Here is a 25,655-nt window from a genome sequence, read left to right as displayed (position 1 = left end):
AACTTCATAATCCACATTACATCTAAGTAATTTTCATTCCTTCACTTCCCCCACACCATAATGTTACAAGTAATGCTGAGGCATCTTCCATGCATCACCATCTTAAAACAAGCACAGAGGATAGAAACAAAGTTTTAATGCAAATACCCACATTTTTTACTAGATTTAAATATAGCATATGCAAACTCCCAATTTGTATACTATAGTAATTTCAAAGATAAAGCGGCTATTTAAAAAGGATACCTTCTCCAAAAAACTTTAGTTTACCAAAAATATGTTTTCCATTTCTAATTTGGAACCTGATAAGAAATTGCCAACTAAGAAAAATTAACTTTGCAAGTTCTGTCACACCATATGTCTACATTATCTCTTTGTTTTATTTTCAGTAATAATGTTTATTATCCAAAAATCTCAAAGTAGAAAACATTTACAACCTAACTGTAAACTGTATGAAAAATTTTTTAATAAAAGCAGTTATATTCTAGCCTTTCTTCTCCATTTAGAAGTCATAGATATCAAGATAAAAATCTTAAATAACAAGAAAAAAAAGGAAGACAAATCCTTTCCAAAATGTTTTCCCTGGAGAATTTGTGGATCACCACAATACTGGGGCTCTTTCCATTTAAGGATTTTTTTCTCCCATCCCTTTCAGTCCCAGTGCTATGAAGTTACCTTTCTAAGAACAAATTTAAGTCTGAAATGTGGATGTAAGGAACTCAGAAATAGCCCCTATTTTATTAGCATTAACACTTAACCCTGCACATCAGAATCTTTAATACTGTAGATAATCCCAAAATAAGAAAATTTATAGCTCCTTAATTTTTTAATCTTATAGCTCAAACTCCTACCCAGTAGGCCGCAGCTACACACCTGCTTCACAAATCAATTTCAGAAAAATATTCTTTCCATTTAAATAAACTTTAAGGCCCTGATCCATACCTTTATCTCAGTTGGTTCCTAGTATACTTGCACAAATTCCAGAATGTCAAACCCAAAATGTTTTCTCAGGGAATCTATTTAAAAGTAGAATTAGTCAGAGAAAGACAAATACCATATGGTTTCACTCATACGTGGAATTTAAGAAAAAAAAAACAAATGAGCAAAGTGTGTGTGGGGTGGGGGAGGGGGGTTGGGGAAGGGAAAGGGAGGCAAACCAAAAAAGAGACTCTTGACCATAGAGCATAAACTGATGGTTACCAGAGAGAAGGGGGGTTGAGGGATGGGTTAGGTGATGGGGACTAAGGAAGGCACTTGCTGTTATGAGCACCAGGTGGTAACAGTGTTAACTAAATGGAATTTAAATTAAAACTTTTAAAAAAGAATACAGAGGGTAAAAAAGTATAATTACTCATAAACAACAGTTTTAACTTGTAAAGAACTTCCCCTGTCATTTCTCTTTCTAAAATGTTTACTGAAGTCCATTTTTCCCAAATTTATTCTCACTCTACCATTTCTAATAGTTTTCACTTGTTTCACAATGCTTTTGTCTCTATTTAAAAGTTATCTCTTGGGGCACCTGGGTGGCTTAGTGAGTTAAATGTCTGACTTCAGCTCAGGTCAGGATCTCACAGCTTGTGGATTCAAGCCCCACATCAGGCTCTGTGCTGACAGCTCAGAGCCTGGAGCCTGCTTTGGATTCTGTGTCTACCTCTCTCTCCCTACCCCCGCCCCTCCCCTCTCTCTCTCTCTCAAAAATAAACAAACATTAAAAAAAATTAAATAAAAAAATTAAAAGTTATCTCTTATTTCCTGATAAAAGAAGATTCCATATGCAAAAGGGTCAGACTAATTCCCTAGTGTCTGTAAATCCTATTCATTGTTCCTGTCTTAAGAACTGGTAACCCTAAACCCCCCAAAAGAATTGGATTCTAAAAGTAAAAGAAACTCTAAACTTCAAACTGGAAAGTTGTCTCCTTCATACAAGTAACCATCTCGGGCCTCCATAATTTGTCATCTGGAACCCACGAATTAGATGGGTTCACAAGTGGGCAAGACACGGTGACAGGAAATCTACATCTCATTCATCATGGCCTCCACATGTCACCATTATTTTTCTTCCTTGGCAACAAGAAAAACAGGAAAGGCTTCTCTGTTATTAGTCAAGAATATCCACAATTTGGAGTCAGAAGTAGTCTTCTGACCACTAAGACAAGAAACTTAACCTTTCTGAACTTCAACTTCTTCATCTATGAAATGGGGGTAATAATTCCTGTTTTGTAAATATAGATATTAAGATCATGTATTCAAATTTCCTGTTTTAGTTCTAAGAACAGAGTAGACAGTCAATAAAAAATGTTGTTACAGCTATTAAATTGAGACATATAAAATTGCATTTTTATGTGCTAAAAATGTTATACTCACAATTTCACGTAGTTCAACCTAATATATTTTTACTTCCCAGTGACTTGATGAAGAGCTGTGGTGTTATTTTAGGTATCTTTATATTGAAATAATGACTAAAGGATTGTAAAAGTCAGTGTCTCTTACAGATATTCTAACCCCAATCTGGTGCTATTGATATTGTCCTTAAAAGAGGGCATGAAGGAGATAGCAGAGAAGAGAGATTTCATTATGATTCAGGTGTTTGTTGTACAGTTGGGTCCAAGTGACTTTTTCAAATAAAATTATGTATGAGTTTTGGGGTTTAGTCCCAAAAAAGTAAATTAAGGCAGTTGCCAGTTTATTCTAATGCAGATTATGAGTAAATGAAATATAAAGCCAATTGAAAACTGCAAAATGGGGGCACCAGGCTGGCTCAGTCAGAAGAGAGTGTGATGCTTAATCTTAAGGTTGTGAGTTTGAGCCCCACATTGAGTGTACAGATTACTGAAAAATAAACTTTAGCCCTTTTCTTTCAGCATGCCACTGAAGATCCTGGTGTCACCATGGGCCACCACCCCACTTGGTGTTACCAGTATTGTAAGAACAAGCCATATCCAAAGGCTCACTTCTTACAAAGGTGTCCTTGATGCCAAGATCTGCATCTTTGACCTGGCATGGAAAAAGGCAAAAGTGGATGAGTTCCCACTATGTAGGCACGTGGTGTCAGATAAATATGAGCAGCTCTCCTCTGAAGCCCTGGAGGCTGCCCATATTTGTGCCAACAAGTATATACATGGTGAAAAGCTGTGGTAAAGAAGGTTTTCACAACCGACTGTCTCTCCACCTTTCCATGTCATCCATATCAACAAGATGTTGTCCTGTGCTGGGGCTGACAGTCTCCAAACAGTTATGCAGGGTACCTTTGGAAAGCCCCGGGGTGAGCTCACTTCCGCAGCACATATACTAAAATTGGAAAGCCCCAGGGCACAGCAGCCAGCATCCACATTGGCCAATTCAGCATGTCCATCCATACCAAGCTGCAGAACAAGGAGCATGTGATTGAGGCCCTATGAAGGGCCAAGTTCAAGTTCCCTGGCTACTAGAAGATCCACATTTCCAAGAAGTGGGGATTTACTAGGTTGAATGTGGACAAATTTGAAGACATGATGGCTGAAAGGTGGCTCATTGCAGATGGCTGTGGAGTCAAATACATCCCTAATGGTGGCCTCTTGATAGATGGCAGGCTCCGCACTCATGAGAACTGGCACTGCCCCCTCCTTCTTCATGCCCGCTAATAAACCCTACTTCCTGTCTAAAAATAAAAATGGAAATTAATTGGGATGCCTGGGTGGCTCAGTTGGTTAAGTGTCTAACTTTGGTTTGGGTCATGATCTCGAGGTTCATGAGTTCATGCCCCACATCGGGCTCTGCACTGACAGTGAAGAACCTGATTCAGATCCTCTGTTTCCCTCTCTCTCTCTGCCCTTCCCTGCTCGTGCTCCCTCTCTCTCAAAAAATAAATAAACATTAAAAAAATTTTTAGCTAAAAAATTTAAAAATTAATTAAAAATAAACTTAAACTTTAAAAATTTGTCAAATGAATTATATGATTGTAAACAATATAACTCATTGCTCTTTGGGGTAAAAAAATGCATAACATAAAATTTGCCACCTTAACCCCTTCTAAGTGTACACTATTACTATATTGTGTTAACTATATGCCCATAATTCATTGTTTTTGTAAAAATTTTTCCAGTAAGTGTTATATCTTATATTCCTAGAGTTCCACAAAAATATCAGTAAATTAGTAGATCAAATTTAATACTTTCGATTATAATTCCAAAACTCAAGCTGTATGTGTATAAAGAAAAAAGGAAAGACATTTTCATTTTCAGTAATATTAGAAAATGGCAATAATCATACCCTGTACATAATGAATAATGGGCATTTATTTTTTTAAGTTTATTTTGAGAGAGAGAGAGTGGGGGAGGAGCAGAGAGAGAGGGAAAGAGAGAGAGAATCTTAAGCAGGATCCATGCTGTCTGCCCAGTGAGGGGCTCAATCTCACAAACTGTGAGATCCTGACCTGACCTGAAATCAAGAGTTGGACACTCAATTGACTAAGCCACCCAGGCACCCCTAACGGGCATTTAAAACTTAAAGCAAACCAAAGGAAGACAAGTAAAGTTGACATACACTTCCCCAGATATAAGACATGGTGTAGATTTCTCCATGTGCAAGAGGATCCTACATTGCTTAATCAATGCTATATTTCAGATTAGGAGAACCGGTAGTTCATTAAATCCAACAAGCCTTTTTCCTGTTGATTTGAAGAGATTTTACTCTTTTTGAATATTTTGTAATTTTTTCACAACCAAAGTCACAACCAACTGTGACTCTGCCAGAAATATCTTAGTAGATTTTATGGCTACTATTCAGGTAACAGGGATCAATTTGCTGTTTTTCAAAACTGCATTAGTCTAGTAATGATAGCAGCAGAAACTTTACTGTTCCCCAAGCACTTGACTCAGGTTAGATTACTATACAAAAGAGGTCATCTTTCTTTTTTAGTAATTATCACAATAATACTTAAGTAAAATACAGATAAATGAATGAATGATCTATTAAAAATTTTAATTGTATAGATTAAAGTACCCAGCTGATTTGATCCCTTCATTTGTCCATCAGGTATTTTGAAATCAGGTAAGATAAAGTAAATAAATCAAACCACTAAAAATGTTCTACTTCATGAAAATAGCTCCATGAATAAGGAGTAGTCTCATATAGTTTAATAAAAATGGGGGGGGGATTGCCTCTGATTAATCTTACATGAGGAAATTTTAACATATCACTAATCAGAAAAAGTCAGTTTGATCTAAAATGAATTTTGGTTCATTTAGGATGTTTATTCAATTTTATTCAGATACACCGAAACTTTACTCAGTGTCTAAATTATAATTTAAGCATCTATATGATGAATGTTCCCACACAGTTTTAGAAAATGAAATGCCATATTTCAACTCATCTGAACTAATGAAATACCACTCAATAAATTAAATCCTGATGTGTTTTGTATCAGGCATACAATTCACATTGACTACATGTACCCTATTAATGATTTTAGAACAAGGTAAAAAAAATCAGAAATAATGACAGATGGGAATTTCTAGCAAATCCACAGCAACCTACAGTCTTATCTGGATGTGTGTGTTTGTTCATTGTTTCATATTTTACTAATGATTCATGTTCACCAAATATGATCTTGTTAAGATGCTGCCAAAGGGAGCACGTTATTCAAAACCTCATTCCTTCATTAAGAAATCTATTTCTCATAATCTGAGCCTATCTTCTTTCTTCCATGGATGTTTTACATTTTAACATTTTTTAAAGTGACTAAAGCAATCCATCTTGTTTGGAAATAGCAATTCCACAAAAGAATGAATTGTACATTTTGTGATACAAACTCAAGTACATTACATTTGTCTGGTTTTCTATTAATATTCATGAAATTTTTTGCACTATTTGTTTTCTAGACTGTGTTTAATTTAGTTCCCGCTTTTCTAGTAAATGTGGTTGAATAAAAGCTCAAATTGCTATTTGTGAAGTGTAGTGAAGTGTTAATGTGTAATATAGTTAAAAATGACTAATGAAAAAGTTAATTGGACCTTTTTCCACAGTCTGTTTCCCAATATGTTCTATAGAATGCTTGCATTATCACTGGTCTTTTTACATTGGGACATACTATATAAATATTTGCCATTGTCATCATTGTAAAATCTAATAAGATAGAATATAATATAGGAGGGTAGTATAAAACCAAATTTAAAAATTCCAATCATTTAGTTGCCTACTATATGATCTAACTATTGTATAACCATCTCAGGCTCCATGTTTCCAAAACATAATGCTTTGTCTTACCTAACATCACAAATATCCTCATATTCCTGTATTATGCACCCTAGTTATTGAGAAAAGTTGAAAGCATGTGCTCTGACATTAGATGATCCTAGGTTCAAATCCTGGCTTTGCAGCTTTTCTTTGTATGGTCTTGGGCAAGTTGCTTAACCCAAGTGTCTTCATCTGCATAATGTAGATAATAATTTTTACATCATAGACTAAAAGAGATGATATAGATAAAGTGTTTCCTCATCATCCTAAATCAGTAATCTTAGAGTTTTTACTTAGTCTCCTTCTTTACTACCTCCTTTACAGCCAATCCAGGCTCATGTTTCCTTATTCCTTGAATATCTGCCCCCTTCCTCTTTATTCCCACTGTTCCATCCTTAGTGAACACCCTCCTTGCTCCCCTGAATGATTTCTGTGTTCTTATCAATGGTTTCCCTCTCTCAGCTCTAAGCCCCTCCAATCCTTCTTCCAAAGGACTTCCAAAATAATGTCACTAAACATCTAGAATAATGTCACTACAACACAAATCTGATTATTTTACTTTCCCAAATTAAGCTTTCAATAGCCTAAACCCAAACTCTTTCATATGATTTTTAAAGCTCTCCATGATCTGAGATGTATCTACTGCTCTTATGTCAACACTATCTCTCACTACTCCTCATTCTCCACCCCAGATCTATCACACTTAACCCATGTATTATCTTTGCATGTCTAGAATAAAAGAAAAGCAACAAACATACCTCTCTGGATAGTTCTAAGTTGTCAGTTTTCAATACTGTGTTATACGACAGAATTACCTATGTAAAATCCCTTAAAAGATTACTTATTTTGTTGTTACAGAAATAACAAGTAGAAATCAGAATTCTCATTCAAAATCTTCTCGGACATGCAACACTGTTTTTTTTTTTTTTTTATTGCTAATACAAACTAATGCCTTCAATAACATCAGAGGTAGAGCTTTCCAAATCAAAACTTCAGAGGTGAGCCTAGAATCCAATTTTAATAGGATATGCTAGAGTGAATTTCTTAGAATTTATAATCAGGTTTCCTAATAATCACTTTTTTATATAATGTTAAATGTATTAGAATTTAAAGAGATGAATATTTAACATTTTAAAAAGCAATACAGTGAAAAGTTTTTTAAAGAAAAAATGCAGTGCCATGAAAATGCAATTACTACACAGTAAGAAAAAAAATTAGAAGTGTCAATTTGAGCATCATCCTCTTACTGGAATTAGTAATGTGTAAAATTTCCCTTGCACATTTTTGGTGATCCAGTATGTCTCACGTGATTCTTTTTATTGTTTCTCACATGATTCTTTACCCCAAATTCATAGAAGATATATCACGATTTTATGGACAGATAAAAATAAACAGATTCTAGGCTCAAAATTACCATTTTCAGAGTACTAGCAATTCCCGGCTCTGGTTTTCTCATTCAGTGGTCTGAACATATTTGATATGTCACAGTTCCAAATCTAGTACTGCCTAGTTAGTTCCCTTCTCCTCTCTGTGAATCACACATGTTTAAGGCTGTAACTGCACTTGACTCTCATAATTTGAGGTTATCAAATTCATCTTTTTTTATTTTCTCCATGGTAGTATAGCTTGCAGGATCTCAGAGCTTGTTAAGTCTAACACTGTTATGCAGATCTGTCTCACTGATTGAATAAATATAAATTAACCACAATCCTGGATAAAGGGTGATTAAATATACTTAATCTCTTTACTGTCCCTATAATTGAAAGAAAATGGCCATTAGTCAAGAGCTTCTTAAACTTGACCCTTTGGCCCAGATAAGTGCTGTGAGAGCTTGTTCTGTGTGTTGTAAGATGTTTAGCAACATCTCCAGCCTCAACATACTAGATGTGTGTAACACAGTATGTCTGTCCCCCACCCCAGGTGACAACCAAAAATGTCTCCAGACATTGACAAACATTCCCTGAAAAAGAACAAAATCACCTCTGGCTTAGAACCAAAGCATTAGATGGTGCTATTTTTGAAATGCAGTATCTAATCAGGGGTTGGCAGACTACAAACAAGGAGCCAGTCTGGCCACAGTTTATTTTCATACAGCCCATGGCTAAGAATGGTTTTCACATTTTTAAAGGATGGCAAAGAGGAGGAAGAGGAGGAGGAGGAAGGAGAAGAAGGTATGTAAGAGACTGTAGGTAGCCTGCAAAGTTTAAAAATATTGCTACCTAACACTCTACAGTAAAAGTCTGACAATCCTTGAGATAAATAGAGGATAAATAAATTAAGTGACCTGCTCAATTTCACACATTCTTACATCATTTCTAGTTCTTTCATTATTCTCAACTTTGAATAGTTCTGCAATGTATGTGACACATGACAATGAGCATTCATAATTAGGTTCCAAATAAAGAGCAAGGAAAAACATGATTCTCTTACATATGTTTGAGTTTGTAGTTGATGTTCCCTTTTCTGACTTCCTGTTTGGTTTGTACTAGGAATCCATGCAACATGCATTCTAGTTTCATATATACAACCCATTTTGGGGAAACAGTAAAACATTATTTTTGTATATCTCAAGTATTAGAATAAGAATTTTGCCTACTTGCCTTTAGAGAATATCATAAACTTTGAACTATTATTACACATTGAAATACAGAGAATGGTAAGAATCTTTGAATTGTCTATTTGTTTCTTCTAAGATTTTATTTAAATTCAAGTTAGGTAACATGTAGTAAAGTACTGGTTTCAGGAGTAGAATTTAGTGATCCATTACTTACATGTAACACCCAGTGCTCATCACAATTGCCCTCCTTAATGCCCCTCACCCATTTAGCCCATCTCTTATGGTTCACCTCCATCTCTGTTTTTACTTATTTTATTTTTCCTTCCCTTCACCTATATTCATCTGTTTTGTTTCTTAAATTCCATATATGAGTGAAATCATATACTTGTCTTTCTCTGACTGATTTATTTCACTTGGCATAATCACTCTAGTGTCATCCACATGATTGCACATAACAAGATTTCATTCTTTTTAAGTTTATTTATTTTGAGAGAGAGAGAGAGAGAGAGAGAGAGAGAGTGTGTGTGTGTGTGTGTGTGTGTGTGTGTGTGTGTGTGCATGAGTTGGAGAGGGGTATATAGAGAGGGGGAGAGAGAGAATACCAATCAGGTTCCACATTGTCAGCATGGAGCCGGATGTGGGGCTCAAATTCATGAACAGTGAGATCGTGACCTGAGCCAAAATCAAGAGCCAGATGCCTAACCAACTAAGCCACCCAGGCACCCCAAGATTTCATTCTTTTTGATGGCTAATATTCCAGTGTGTTTGTGTGTGTGTGTGTGTGTGTGTGTGTGTGTGTGTGTGTGTGTGTGTGTATGGCTATATCTTCTTTAGCCATTCATCAGTCGATGGACATTTGGGCTCTTTCCATAATTTGGCTATTGTTGATAGTGCTGTTATAAACATTGGGGTGTGTGTGTCCCTTTGAATCAGCACTTTTATATCCTTTGGATAAATACCTAGTACTACAATTGCTATGTCATAGGGTAGCTCTATTTTTAAATTTCTGAGGAACCTCCACACTGTTTTCCAGAGTGGCTGCACCAGTTTGGATTCCCACCAACCATGTAAGACAGTTCCCCTTTTCTCTGCATCTTTGGCAACATCTGTTGTTTCCTGAGTTGTTTGTTTTAGCTATTCTGACAGGTGTGAGGTGGTATCTCATTATGGCTTTGATTTGTATTTCCCTGATGATGAGTGATTTTGAGCATCTTTTCGTGTGTCTGTTAGCCATTTGTATGTCTTCTTGGAAGAAATGTCTATTAATGTCTCCTGCCCATTTCTTAACTGGATTGTTCATTTTTTGGATGTTCAGTTTGCTAAGTTCCTTATAGATTTTGGATACTAACCCTTTATCAGATATGTCATTTGCAAATTTCTTCTCCCATTCCATTCGTTGCCTTTTAGTTCTGCTGATTGCTTCCTTCACTGTGTAGAAGTTTTTCATCTTGATGAAGTCCCAGTAGTTCATTTTTGCTTTGTTTCCCAACTTCCAGAGACATGTCTAGTAAGAAATTGCTACAGCGGGGTTCAAAGAGGTTGTTGCCTATGTTCTCCTCTAGGATTTTGATGGTTTCCTGTCTCACATTTAGGTCTTTCATCCATTTTGAATTTATTTTTGTGTATGGTGTCAGAAAGTGGACCAGCTTCATTCTTCTGCATGTCACTGACAGTTTTCCCAGCACCATTTGTTGAAGAGACTATTTTTCCCCCATTGGATATTCTTTCCTGCTTTGTCAAAGTTGAATTGACCATATAATTGTAGGTCCACTTCTGAGTCCTCTATTCTATTCCATTGATCTATGTGTCTGTTTTTGTGCCAGTGCCATACTGTCCTAATGATTACAGCTTTGTAATACAGCTTAAAATTCCGAATTGTGATGCCTCCCACTTTGCTTTGCTTTTCAACATTACTTTGGCTGTTCAGGGTCTTTTCTGGTTCCATTCAAATTTTAGAATTGTCTATCTATTGCCTGTTTCTCAACATAATACCACTTTCATTCCAAATAAAGAGCACACACCCTTTTCTTTAAAATGCTTATTACCTCATGTTGTTTTGGTAAGTAGAATATTAATACTCAAGATACCCAATTTCATCTTGCTTCAGCTTAAACTCTTTTTTTTTTTCTTTAGTGGTATAAGAATGTCATGTGTTATTTGTTGTGGTTTATTTTATGTTTAAGATTATCCCTTCTTCTTAATGCTTCAGTTGTAGGTTTTCTGCTTGATAATTCTGGTTTCTTTGATTTCCATGATTTAAGGCTACCTAGGATTCCCAACTTTGTCTGTACACTGGAATCACCTGTGTAGCTTCAAAAAATACATGTGCCTGTGTTCCATCCCTAGAGATTGGGAATTAGTTGATTGGGGTTATGGCCTGATCATTGTAATTTTTGTAGGACACCCAGGAGTTGTCAATGTGGAAATAAGTTTGGGGACCACTGATAAAAGAGTTAGGTATTTAGATTCAGAGCCAGTCTATTTGGGTCCATATCCTGGATCTTCTCCTTGTGAGGTTGGACAAATCACTTACAATCCCATGCTTCCATTCTCTTATCTGTAAAATGGACACTATAAGATTGCCTACTTGTGGAGGTTATGGTGAGTTAATATATGTAGTATATAGAAACACTTGTTACTTGGCATTTAGTAAATCTTATTCAATCAATTATTATCAATTAATAGTAGTAGTAGTATCAGTAGTAGTGTCGGTGATGTCATTACTTTGTATTGTCTTCAATCATTCTCTTCAAATTTTTGTTGTTATTGTTGATTTAACACTTAATGGGCCCAGGATTTTGTCTACCATTTAATTTGAATACACTCCTGTTGTAAACCATTACAAAATACAGGCCTGACCAATGACAATATATTAGGAATCTAGAACCTTTTTATTTCCATTTACGTTGTTGAATTTATATTGATTAAATCAAGGTTCCTAACATATTAAGTTGCACTGTGAAAATGTTCAAGAGGAAAGATACTATTGCTTTATGATTTTTTTCTCAGCTACTCAACAGCTAAATATTTGTTAAAGCCAAGTCATTTGGATTATCTGTAGATATTAAAAGTATAAGTCCACTCACAATTTAATGTATACATATTCTTTTTCTTAAGTTTGTTTTATTTATTGTTTTTAAGTAGGCTTCACACCCAGCATGAAGCCCAGTGCAGGGCTTGAACTCACGACCCTGAGATCAAGACCTGAGCTGTGATCAACAATCAGCTGCTTAACCAACTGAGCCACCCGGGCACCCCTATACATATTCTGATCTCATTTGTGTCTAAATTACTTTTTAGCTATTTAATTTACATACATAAAACACTATCAGTATAATTTGGAGGGTTCTAGAAAACTTAAAATTTCTAATTTTTCCAGTGATTAGATTTGTTTCGTTACCTTTTAGTCACACCTAATCTGAATGTAATTAAATTAACCTACAATATGTTTCCAAAGTGAATTTGAATAGACAACAAATTTTGACAGTTTGTGTAGACTTTTTGCCTAGGTTTGTATAATTTGTTTAAAAATATCTGCAAAAGAATTTCTGACCCATTTTAGATAATTAACCTTTTTATTAGAGTTATCATTGCTTGCTTATGAATGTATTTACAAATATTCTTTCTCAAATTCAAAGGTAAGATTATCCCTTGAAAAATTTACCTAAAATATTTTAGGAAATAAAATCCTTGATACTTTTCACCATTATCTTAATCCTCTTGAAAAGGTAAATTATGCCTTGCCAGAATTGGGCAGGAAACCAAATTTAATGGTTATGTGCCTATTAGAGTAAAAGGATTCTGTCTTCTCTCAAGGAAGCAGACTTATGATGAATGGGTGAAAATTAATTTGAGTAAGGTTTTGATTCAGGGTACGAGGAGGAATAATGAACAACAAAAGACAAACAATATAAAGACAGACAGCCCAATTTTAAAATAGGCAAAGAACCTGAACAGACATTTCTCCAAAGAAGACATATAAAAGGTCAATAGGCCTATGAAGACATGCTCAAAATCATTAGTTATTAGGGGAATGCAAATCAAAACCATGATATACCACTGTATACCTACTACAATGGCTATAATTTTATTTTCAAAATGAAAAATAACAAATGTTATTTGCAAGAGTGTGAAAAAATTGGAACCCTAGTACAATGCTGGTGGGAATCTAAAATAGTTTAGTCACTATGGAGAACAATTTGATGGTTCCTTAAGAAGTTAAATGTAACATTACTATATGACCCAGCAATTATGCTCCTAGGTACATACTCAAAAGAACTAAAAACAGGGACTCGAACAGATTCTTGTATTCCAGTATGCATAGCAGCATTGTTCACAGTAGCCAAAAGCTGTGAACAAATATATGTCTATCAAGAGATAGATAAAACGCCTTAAAAAAGGAATGAAATTCTAATACATGTTACAACATGGATGGACCTTGAAAACTTCATGCTAAGGTGAAATAAGCCAGACACAAAAGAACAAATACTATATGATTCCACCTACATGAAATGTCTGGAATAGACAAATTCATGGACACAAATTAGATTCAAGGCTATTGAGGGGAGGCTGAATGGGGAATTATTGCTTAATAATTAGAATTTCATCCATTTGGTGTGATGAAAAATTTTGGAAATTGTGGTGACCGTCACACAATATTATAAATATACTTAATGGCACTTAATTTTACACTTAAAAATGGTTAAAAGGGTAAACTTTATGTTATATATGTTTTACCACAATTAAAAGCATGTTAAAAAAAAAACCTCTTGTAGGCAGATTCTGAATAGTTGAGTCCTGAGAACATGATAGGAACAAAATACTGTCTGGTGTACCAACCTTTTTATTTATTCCTAGAAAGTTTTTGATGAGAAGGTATAAACAGTGAGAGAAAATTTGAAAAGTTACAAAATGGAAACAGGTACAACTTTAATGTAGGGTAATTTGGAAAATAGCCAATAAAAATTACAAACACAAACTTTCTTCTTTGGTAATTCTACTTGTCGAATCTACTTATAGAAAAAAATGGAAATGTATCCATAGAGAGAGGAGAGGTTACATAAAGTACAGTGAAATCCATACAATGAAATACTCTACCACCTTAAAAAGAAACATGGAAACTCTTTGTGTCATGCTAGAACATAATCTCTAAAATGGATTAAATAATAAAACAACATGGGAAGAATGTATATAGTATTTGTGTCCACATGTGTCTGTGTATGTGTGCATTTACCGATGCATAGAGGACTTCTGGATAAATAAACAAGAAATTGGTAACACTGGTTCCTCGATGGACAGGACTTGGGTAGTCCAGGTGTGGGGTAGGAGAAAGATTTTAGACTATATACATATCTTTGCATACCTTTTGAATCTTGAGTCATGTGAATATGTTGCATGAAAATAACAAAATGTTTTAAAGTAATATTTTTAGGGGCGCGTTGGTGGCTCAGTTGGTTAAGCGGCCAACTTTGGCTCAGGTCGAGATCTCACAGCTCATGAGGTTCATGAGTTTCAGCCCAGCATCAAGCTCTGTGCTTACAGACAGCTCAAAGCCTGGAGCCCGCTTCAGATTGTCTCCATCTCTCCCCTACACAGTCTCTCTCCCTCTCTCTCAAATATAAATAAGCATCTAAAAAAAACTCTAAAATAATCTTTTTATAATCCTTCATTGTAGAAAATAGTGCTGTATTACAGGGGGAAAAAAACATGTTCCTTTGCCCCTCGTTTTTATAACAAGACCTACCATTTATTTAGCTAGTGAACATTCATTCTGCTTTTACTTCAAATCAGTTTCGCAAGATGAACATTGTTGATAATTTAGGGATATATATGCTTTGTTGTTAGGGGCTGCCCTGTGCATTATAAGATGTTTAGCAGCATTGGTGACCTCTTCCTACTAAATGTCAGTGGCATCCTCCTCTTGCTGTTGCGACAAAGATTTCTCCAGACATTGCCAAATGTTCCCTGGAGGTAAATGGGGCAAAAAGGAAACCCAGATTGAGAAACACTGCCTTGATATAATCCATGTATGGTGTTGAACCCAGTATCTGGTTTAAGAAAATCTTCAATAAAGGGTACCTAACGCACACACATCACGGGGTCTCACTCACACACACACACACACACACACACACACACACACACAGAATGGCTTTTATACAAACAGTGGCAAAACTGTTAAACAATGAAGAAATGGCTTCGTGACATAATGAGCCTTCTTTCATTTGAATATTCAAACAGGTTGAAATTCATCCTTTACGAAGCCTTTACAAAGTGTCTTCCTTTAAGTAGGAGAATGGACTATGCATCTCAAGTCTTTCCTACCACTAAGACTCCTGGGTTCTGAGTACAGTTGACCCTGTTCCAGTTTGCATTTATAGGTATATAACTGTTAATGTGAGAAATTCTTCTTTATAAAGCTTGTCCGATTATTTTATTCTGCTGGTAAAAAGTGCATGGAACTGTGTTGTATTATGATGCTCTACAAAAAAACCATAAAGAGAAAAGGGGAGGAGGATCATTTTTTCTTTTCTAAGTACTAGAAAGGAAAGTAGCTTGATCCTTACAACCCTATACTTATATAACATGAATGAAACAATCATGTGTGTATTTTAATATTCCTATTACATCTAGTGCTTTTTTTTCTTTGAAAACTATCCCTTCAGGAAATTCTAGGCTCTGGCTGAGTTATTAGCAAAATGAGAACCCCTTCTCAATTCAGAAAATGCTTTTGAGTAGAGAAAATATTCAAAGATTCTTTAATAAGGTTGGTAAGTTTCCTCATTTGTGGATACTTCTTTGTTCTCCCCTTTACAATTCACAATGTAATATAGAATTGCTTCTGTGGTGACATAAAACTTTGATTCCCTGGAAAGTCTTTGAATAGAAGGACGAGCTTTCCCCACCCATCTACAGCACCACCACTGAGAACTTTCTTTGGCCTAAAGAACTTATGATTTCAAAATTTGTATTTTTCTCCCCAAGATTAAGACACTAGATTCTCAGTTGGTTAAAGGTTAAAGTAAACCACTGTGGAAATGTTTGCTACATTGGTTGTCAACAGAACATCTGCAGTTGATAAAAAGCTTTGAATATAAACATTTCCTTTTACTATAGATAGCAAATATAATCCCACCCCCTAAAGGTAATTAAAAACAAACCAAAGGGAAATGTGTTTTAGATTTCGAAGTATCAAATAGTAAAGGACTGTAAATTGCTGAATATATTTTTGCCATTTCTTTTCCAGTTACTACTATGACTGTTCACCCTTAGTGTTTAGTGAATTAGTGAGCACAGTCCCCTTTGCACTTTAAAGAGGTCTGTTAGAATGTTTTTATTACTCTATTTGAATTGCAATAAATGCAGGTACTAGATTTAGGTATCTGTAATAGATTTGTGTTTATTACATCAGTGTTTCCTGTCAAATTTAACTACACTGTGAAAATGTTAAAAAAGAGATACACTGTTGCTTTCTGATCTTTTTCATAACCACTCCACAACTGAGATATTTGTTAAACCCAAATCTTTTAGATTATCTGTATACCTTAATAAGGTGTCCACTTATAATTCAATATATACACATTCTAATCTCATTTATGTCTGAATTCCATTTTAATTATTGAACACTGCTAATATTCTAATCCTTGCCTCTAATTTTTAACATTGTTTCATTAAAAAAAGAAAAACTTCTGCTCTGTATTTGCTTATTGTGGCTGCTGTAACCTAATTGCCATAAAATTGATGGCTTAAAACAATAGAAATTTACTTTCTCATAGTTCTGGAGTCCAGAACTATGAAGTCACGGTGTCAGTAAAACCACCCTGCCTTCGGAGGCTTGAGGGAAGATTTGTTCCTCACCTCTTCTATCCTTGAGTCATTGGCAGCATTTTGGTGTTTCTGGAATTCACTTCAATCTCTGCTTCCATCTTCACATCAAAACCCAGCTATGTCAGTTAGGTACTTGGGGACCGCAGATAGTTAGCCCCTCAGGTACTCAACTTCCTGATCTTTATATGGAGAAAAAAACAACATGTTTCTGCTTAATTCGTGGGGAGGATGATGTTGAATATTTTAAAGTCCTTGGGGAGGGGCACCTGGCTGGCTGAGTCACTACAGTATGGGACTCTTAATCTGGGGATGGTGAGTTCAAGCCCCACATTGGGCATAGAGCTTACTTTTTAAAAAAGAATTTAAAGGTAAAATACTTGAGGAAAATAAAATGCTTGGTTCATAATAAATGATATACAAATGTTTATTAAATAAAGCAAACTATCCCATTATAAGAGGCCATTGCTATAATAACAATGTATACCCAATGAAGGTATCTCTGTCACTTTCAAATGATGTATTCCAGTGTGTCCTCTCATTGGTCAAGCATTGCTTACAATAGATAGAAGATAAGACAGAGCAGCATGAAAGCATGAGATACTGGACTGGGGCTCTTTAAGGAAGAGCATAAAAAGCTAAAGATGAGGAAAAAAATATTCTCCTTTTTGTTTGTTTTCTATAATCAGTAAAGATAGGCACTCTTTGAACTCCCTATTTTCATTTTTGCCTCATGAGCCTGGCAATTACAAGCTCCCAGTTTGTATCTCTGAGTAAAATCTTCCCAGCATCACTTGCTCACTGAGTTTGAGTGAGACTTGAAGACGAAGCACAAATCTGTCAGCTCTCATTAACACTAACCTACACTGCCAATACTGGTGTGCCGGCCCTGATTCCTCTGGTTTTGGTGAAAATTGACCTCTCAAAGAATGGTAGTGTCTTTCCTGTCTACCCTCTATGAAGACCTTCAGAAAACAACTGCTTTATCTACCTCCACCTCCCCACCACCTACTAGTTTCTTACATAATAGGGATTCATTTGTTTTTTGAATGAATAGATCGATTTTAAGTTGTAGAAGATAATTTTCCTGAACACTAATTTATTTTATGCTTTATTTCCCTATACAGATTTTCCCTTTTTCTTCTATTTCCTACTATTTTCCCTCATATGAAAAACTAGTGTAGACTCAGTCCTATAACGAACAAATTTTAGTATGAACAAATGTACATGGGTTTTTAATTTTTTTTAATGTTTATTTATTTTGAGAGAGAGAGAAGACAGAGTGCAGCCAAGGAGGGGCAGAGAGACAGGGAGACACAGAATCCAAAGCAGGCTCCAGGCTCTGAGCTGTCAGCACAGAGCCTGATATGGGGCTAGAACCCACGAACTCATGGGATGTGGAATTGAGAAGGAACTTCAGGTCAGATCATGACCTAAGCCGAAGTCAGACACTTAATGACTAAACCACCCAGGCGCCCCTGAACAAATGTACATGTTTTAAGATAAAATGAAGTATTAGAGTTTAAAGGTAACTCCCTTAAATCATTTGGATCAAGATTACATAAATAAAATTAACTGAGATTATGTATTTAGAGCTTATTAAATTTCTTCATCATTGTGGGCTTATAGGCCTCACAGTAATTGAGTTTTCTATTTGTATCAAGTAATATAAAATTTTGAAACCATCTCTGTCAGCAATTTTACTTTGCACATGACATGACATGGATTTTGGTCTACTTGGTCTATTTCATTTGTCATCTTCTGGAAAACTTCTAAAAGGTTAATGTAATTGTTTTTCTTATCATAAACAACTCCAGAAGTATGTTGTCTCTAAGGATGACATCATCCTAATCATCCTAATCATTTTTTCATCATCCTAATCATTTATTTAATTACATTTTTCTCAGTTTTTAAATTCAGAGTGCTTTCATGGGAGCTTTAATAAGAAATAGACCCTAAATTAAGGAGGGGCTAGTAATGCTTCTTCAAGCATTAAGCCTAGATTACATATATTCATTGATTGCATCTATTTTTATATTGATTGAATTTCTAAAATTTTACTTGTCTGGCTATCTCCAAATTGAAAGTTTGCTTGGGGTAAGAACTTTACTTTTCTTCTCTCCATATCAGAAGTTTCAAAGATGGGGAAGCCACGTTTGGCAAAGGTGTATAGGAAGGACAATTGGGGGGGAAGTGGCATGCATTAAAACCTTAGAAACCCTAAAGAAAAAGTTTTATATAAGAATGAGAAATAGATGGACTTTCCCAGAGAAAATTGAATAAGCTGAGACAAGGGACACTTAGATGGTGTGCCAGCTGACAAAGAAATATGAAACCAAAGACGTATTGATCCTGAGGCATGGCTCGCTGGATCACACTACAGCCTTTTTACATTTAGAGTGATCAGAATATTTACAAGTTTGGCTTCGAGAGTGCTTGTGAAATTTAAATCCTTTGCATCTCTATTAATCTCTCTCTTCATATTTTTAATAAAATCTAGATTAATAAATTGGATTAAATATGGTACAGTATAAATATTTTAGCATCGAAATATTATTTTTTAAAATAAATCTCAAAATACACAGGCAGGAAAATCAATCATATGCTACAAATAATACTAATCATGCAAAACCCAGTATTTAGAAGACAGGTAAACCGCACGTTTATTATTTAGGTAAGGCAATTTTGTAAGAATCAGCCATCACTCACTGTAATACTTCTAAAAAATGACAGGGACGCACATGGTTTTTTCCTAAGGGAAACTGGTCTTTGGTTTCACTCCTAAGCTAACGGAAGTGAATCTCTCTACATACCCATATCATCAGAATGGCTTTTTGTTCAAATTGGGTGAAATAATCTATTATTAAATTGATTTTTTTCACATGCTATTTCAACTTGGGAAACTTTAGTAGCTCAAAATATGTGTATATGAGAGTTTAGGGGTTGAAGAGGAAAGGATCAGAAATGAGTATTTTGAGCTCCTGAGTTTTGACTGTTTACTTAGTGGACTGGATACAAATATACCCCAAGATTGCTAAAAACAAATGAATTGAGCAACAAGTATTAGACTTGAAGGGTAAAACTAAGTACTAATTGGCATTTATAAACTGTGTATGTGTAGGTTTTAGGGGTAATATTCTTAAAACCCCCATTTATCAGCAGAGTAAACTGATCCAACCTAGAGCTATGAACAGAGTATGAATAAAACAGATTTCCTATTGAAGTTCCAAATTAAATGCCAACAATGAAGCTAAGCTTTGCAACTTAATGGCCTTGTTCTAAGTGAATACTTAAATCCTACTAGGAAATATTCAAGAATCTCCATGGATTCAAGATCTTAGAGGAAAAAGGGGAGGATAAAGGGTTGAATGTTTTGTAGCTTTGCCAATTTGCCAGGCATAAATACTCCCACCATGGTCAATTTCAAATTACCAACATGAATTCACAGATGTGTGAATTGAGAAAGAATGCACAAAACCAGCTCTCCTGAGTCAGTCACTAGCCTTCTCCAGCACACCATTGAAGCTTCTTACCATGATATTCAGATAGATTAAAGCCAGATGTCAGGTCAAGAAACACTGTATTTCTGAATACAAATTTCAATTTGTGTAATTGTAATAGTCATTATGTGAATGTTTTTACTGGGCAAAGAAAACAAGGGTATTCTGGCCGTCTATACTTTTATAGGTGCTACCGGGAGACCATGAAATCTCTGGTCTGTATATGCTGTAGATCCCAGTGCACATGAATTGGATAGTGTAGTCAGAAGTAAAATCACAGTTTTTGGAATATCTGTGATATCTCATGACAGCTGGTTGGTTGTTCCCTTGACGACTGCTCTGGCTAATCAAGGGTGTAAATGAAGTTCCTGCTCCAGCAGTCTTCACGAATCATTGCAGATTCTTTCTTTAGTATCAGCGCTTCACAGGATAATGGCTCGATTTTCTCAGTAATTTATTATTCAGGATATTTGGGCTGTCAGTCAGAGAAAAGGCTAAATAAAATAACCTAAAGCCAATGACCATCTCACGACAATCATCTAAAGGCAGGAAGTCCTTGTAACAATCACCTATCAGACAGAGGTCAGGCAGCATTCCTTGTACAAACTGTGTGGCCATCCTGGCCAGCTCTTTGGTGCTCTAAATAAAAAGGCATGCTTCAAGGTGCCTTTGGTGTGTTTACATTGCTTTTATTTGGCAAAGGGCCTAACAGTGATTTTTGTGTCTGATCTTTTTTTTACATTCATTTAACATATAGATTGTGCTGAGTCACATTAACAACCTCAAACAGTATGGCTGTGTTGATTGGGCTGTATGAAACCTTCGTGGTCGTAAACAGCATCTTCTTAAATTTGCCCACACAGCCATGACAGTCACATTAGATACATGACCGGTAAGGAAAACTGTATGTCTCTGGACAGTTTCATCCATACTGCCTGATGTATAATCTTTTAAATATATTTCCCCCTGTTTTCCTGTTGCAAACAGGGACCTAAAACAATCACACTGTCAATTAGATCCTATCTGTGGGGAGCAGATGCCTTTCAGTGCCTCCATCTCTGCCATGTACCTTTACTGCCATCTGCCGATCTGAGTCTCCCATCTCAGCTATTCATATGCAGAGCTAACTCTCACAACTCCAGTGCAACTTTGAGCCGAATGTGGAGATCATAGCAGCTAACATTGAGGTTAATCTCTCCCAGTCCTAAATCTAGCCAGAAAGATTCTTTTAATGGAAGTTCCAAGCTGGAGCTTAATGTGAATGTTATCTATTCATTTCAGAGTAATACTTAACATGTGGTAAACATTAAGGCTGGTTATTTTTGGTCATAATAGTTACTATCTTGGAGATTCACTTAACTGCTATCTATATTAAAGGTTATCTATATAGAGAACTTGTTTTTACATTCATTTTTAAAGTCTAATTTAGATAAATAAAGAAATAAACCCAGCAAAGTTAATTCATGTCCAAAATTTAAAATAGACAAGCTAGGGGAGCCTGGGTGGCTCAGTCGGTTGAGCGTCCTACTTTGGCTCAGGTTATGATCTCACAGCTTGTGAGTTTGAGCCCTGCGTTGGGCTCTGTGCTGACAGCTCAGAGCCTGGACCTGCTTCTGCTTCTGTGTCCCTCTCACTGCCCCTAACCCACTCACATTCTGTCTCTGTCTCTCTCAAAAAATAAATAAACATTTAAAAAAATAATAATAAATAAAATAGACAAGCTAGAATCATTGCTGTATAATAACCAAACCTAGTGAGTGATAAGAGAAAAGAACATATTTTGCACCTGTGGAAGAATTCAGTATTGCCATCAACTTTGCAATATTCCCTAGACACAGTTGGTGCTGTTCAGTTATGTTACTTTTATATCATGGCTTAAAATTCTATAGCTACTACAATTATGCATGAGCTATGTTTTGTGAGCCTTCGGCATAGCACTACATTGGCCTTTTAAAGCATTTAATTTCATTATGGTATAATGCCAGTGACTCATATAACTCCAAGATTTGACAAATCAAACATAAGTACCTTAGAGAAGAAAGAAATCCATACTTCCTATTTCTCTCTGGAAGAAAGACAAACCACTTTACTTATGTGCTTTTGAAATCTGCCACTGAAGAAAAACATGAGACAGATGCATTGAAATGTGAAAGCGCACACACACACACACACACACACACACACACACACAAAACCCGAGATGGAAAAAGCCAAAGAAATTATTCTTTCCAAATTTAAAAGCCTGCAAAATTATAAAGGCACCTCCAGTGTGCTTAATTTCCCTTCATTCCACCCCTCCAGATTAAAGATAACTTTCTATTTACATGGCCCTTCAAAAGTTAGGACTCAGGGCACCTGGGTGGCTCAGTTGGTTAAGCATCTGGCTCTTGATTTCAGCTCAGGTCATGATCATATGGTTCAGTTCATGAGATTGAGCCCTGCATTCGGCTCTACAGTGACATTGCAGAGTCTGCTTGAGAGTCTGTTACTCTCTCTATCCCCACATGTGCATGCTCTCCCTCCCTCTCTCTCATAATCAATAAATAAGCATTAAAAAAAGTTATAACTCAATTTTATCTTTATTGTTGTTTTTTCTTATTGTAAAAAAAAAAAGTGAGACTTCTGGTCAAGATGAGTGTAACATCACACTTTGACGTTCCTCCTTAGTGTCAAACACATAGCAACAATATAGAAAATTTTAAAATACACAACTGAAAATACAAAAGCGAATTCAAAAACAAGATAGACATCTTCCCAGACAAGAAACCGACAAAACTGCAAAGCATCAAGAGCTAAGACTGCAGGCCTGCAAAGATCTAGGTCTAAAAACAGGGATGCTCAGCAACTATAAGGGAATTTAAACTAGTCATTCAAGTATACATGTGATATCTCTATCATTTATCTACCTATCTACCCACAGAGAAAAAGAGAGACTGTCCTCTGGGATTCTGTCTTTTAGCAAACTGCCAGTCTACAAAGAACAGAGACAACCAAAGCATCATGAGCAGAACTGTACCAAGCAATCTTTTTAGCTCTGAATGGACCAAAGAATACCTTCAATATCACCATAGAACAGAACTGCCAAATATACATTATCCAAGATTCAGGTTTAGATGCTCTGAAGATCAGGTAGGGTTCTCATTAGTCAAGCAGACATGGGTTGCCTAATGATGAGCACAACAAGGAAAATGGAAGTGAGGGGAAAGAGAAAAAAAAAAAAGAAACTAAAAATGAGGCTGCACAGCACAGTATCAGAACACATGGCAACACTGAGAAAGGAGCAAAGGAAATCAACAAGTGGAACATGAATCACTCTATATAAAATCATTTTTATGGAAAAATCTGACAAAAACTTTTAAGTAAATATTTCTGGGATGCTAGAAAACATTAGTGAAAGAATAACTCGTCTTAAAGGAGAATCTATAAAGGAAAATCAGGCATAAATTATACAAAAATGATGCAAAAGATTCAAAATCCTGGGGAATAAAATATTCATTAAAATTTAAAATTTATTAAAATTCTGTCAATAGAATAAATAGTTCCTAGAGACTGCTGCAGAAAAAATTGGTGCCTAGGAAGAATACAGGACAGAGAAATTAAGAAAGTATTTTAAAGATGTGAAAGCAAGATTAAGAAATTTAGAGAACAGTTTAATTGTCTTCTGAAAAGTGTCTAACATAAATTCTAGAAGAAGAGATTTCAGAGGCTGTCAGAAAGCAATACAGTCGACCCTTGAACAACATGGGTCTCAACTGTGTGGGTCCACTTATATGCAGATATTTTTTTTTATAAATACAGTACAGTACTATAAATGCTATTTCCTCTTCCTTATGATTTTCTTGATAACATTTTCTTTTCTCTAGCTTAGTTTAGTGTAAGAATACAGTATATAACATATATAACATATAAAACATGTTAATTGGCTGTTCATGTTGGTTATTGGTCAGACTTGTGGTCAACAGAAGGCTATCGGCTAACTTTTAAAAGTTGTATGTGTATTTTCAAGTATGCAGGGCAGGGGTGGTCACCCCTAGCCCCTGTGTTGTTCAAGAGTTAACATACCTAACATGAAGATAGTTTACCTAGAGAGAAAGCATGAAATCTAGGAAAACAAAAATATCAATAAATTATTTTTGTTTTTATATAAATAAAAACTGAATTTTTTTTATAAAACAATTTTTCTTTTAAGAGGTGAAATTTAAAATTATTGTATGTTCCATGTCCAAAATATGGAAAATACAAATAAGCAAAAGAGACCAATTAAAAATCATCTTCATTCTCAGCATGCACAGATAGCCACTGTTAATATTAGCGAGAGTAGATCAAGTATTATCTCTATGCATATTTTTTTATAAAAATGGTATATCACTCAAATTGTCTATCCTTCTTCTATTCTATACAAATATTTTTCTATGCCATTAGTTAATATTCTAACTCCTGTTTAAGAGCTGCATAGCATTCAATTATATAAAAGTACTTGATTGAACAATCCACTCTCCATTGTTTACATTTGTACAACCCTTCCCTTGGTTTTGGATACCCTGAACTTCCACTTTGAGCATGCTCTTCTAAAAATTTAAAAATAAATTATCTTGCCAAATCAGAATTTTCTGCCAAATTATTTAGCCTATTAAAAACTGTAAATACAAAGAACAAGAGTGTTACAGACACTGGAAAAAATGTTTCTTTCATCAAATTTTAGTTTTCAAGGTAATGCAACCTGAGTATTTGATTTTGAATCCCATTATAGGTAATATTAGTAGAGGTAGATGAACACTTCATCTTGACTGTGTAATTTATTTTCATAAAAATCTCTTTAGAGATCCCTGTCTAGTCAGCAAATAATTGCTTTAACTTTGTATTTTAATATTAGCACTGAATGATTTATGTACATTAAATAATGTGATTCTCACTAACCATTTATGAACCAAGAATGATTATCTCCCTTCTGTGGATAATCACACTTTAGGGAAGAAAGGTTAAGTGGTTTGCCTAGGATCACTCAGCTAGTCAATGGATTATCTCAAAATATGATCCTTAAGTCTTTAAATCATTAGACTTGGCTGGCCTCAGCAATACTTGAGAGGCATATGGGATATGTATGCCTCAAATGATTTATGTGGCATAATGTCTAAATTTGTTTATAGAGCATTTTTTCATTGCCTATCATACAGTTTGGTCTGTAAGCAAAAATGAGATATTATAAAAATGAACATGAGAAGAATATACATGTAGAAAAATCTCTGGTGAAATTAGAGCATCAATTTCCAAAATGGTACATAAACCAAGCAGACAATAGAATCAACCATTTAGTGGAAGGGCCAGGGGAAGAAAAGAAGGAGGTAACAGAAAGTAAATAGGGTAGAGTAGCTTCCTTCTATAGCACTGAAGTTAATGGTTAGATTTTAACAAGCTCTGAATGAAACAAAACGAGATCTTACTATGTCTTTTTTTTTTAACGTTTTATTTATTTTTGAGACAGAGAGAGACAGAGCATGAACGGGGAGGGGCAGAGAGAGAGGGAGACACAGAATCGGAAGCAGGCTCCAGGCTCTGAGACATCA

General features: G+C 35.3%; 1 protein-coding gene and 1 pseudogene across 1 annotated transcript in view; both read left to right on the top strand.

The window, feature by feature from the left end:
• The window catches only part of LOC121029631 (protein eyes shut homolog), a 790,730-nt gene that overhangs the window by 521,305 nt on the left and 243,770 nt on the right, over positions 1 to 25,655 (top strand). The window lies entirely within an intron of this gene.
• On the top strand, positions 2,784 to 3,580 carry LOC121029633 (60S ribosomal protein L10-like; annotated as a pseudogene).

The sequence above is a fragment of the Herpailurus yagouaroundi genome, unplaced genomic scaffold, assembly GCF_014898765.1.
Source record: "Herpailurus yagouaroundi ecotype Mexico unplaced genomic scaffold, PumYag 139, whole genome shotgun sequence".
Taxonomy (NCBI): Eukaryota; Metazoa; Chordata; class Mammalia; order Carnivora; family Felidae; genus Herpailurus; species Herpailurus yagouaroundi.
The sequence above is the reverse complement of the archived record's forward strand: the minus strand, read 5'-3'. Positions and strand labels throughout refer to the sequence as shown.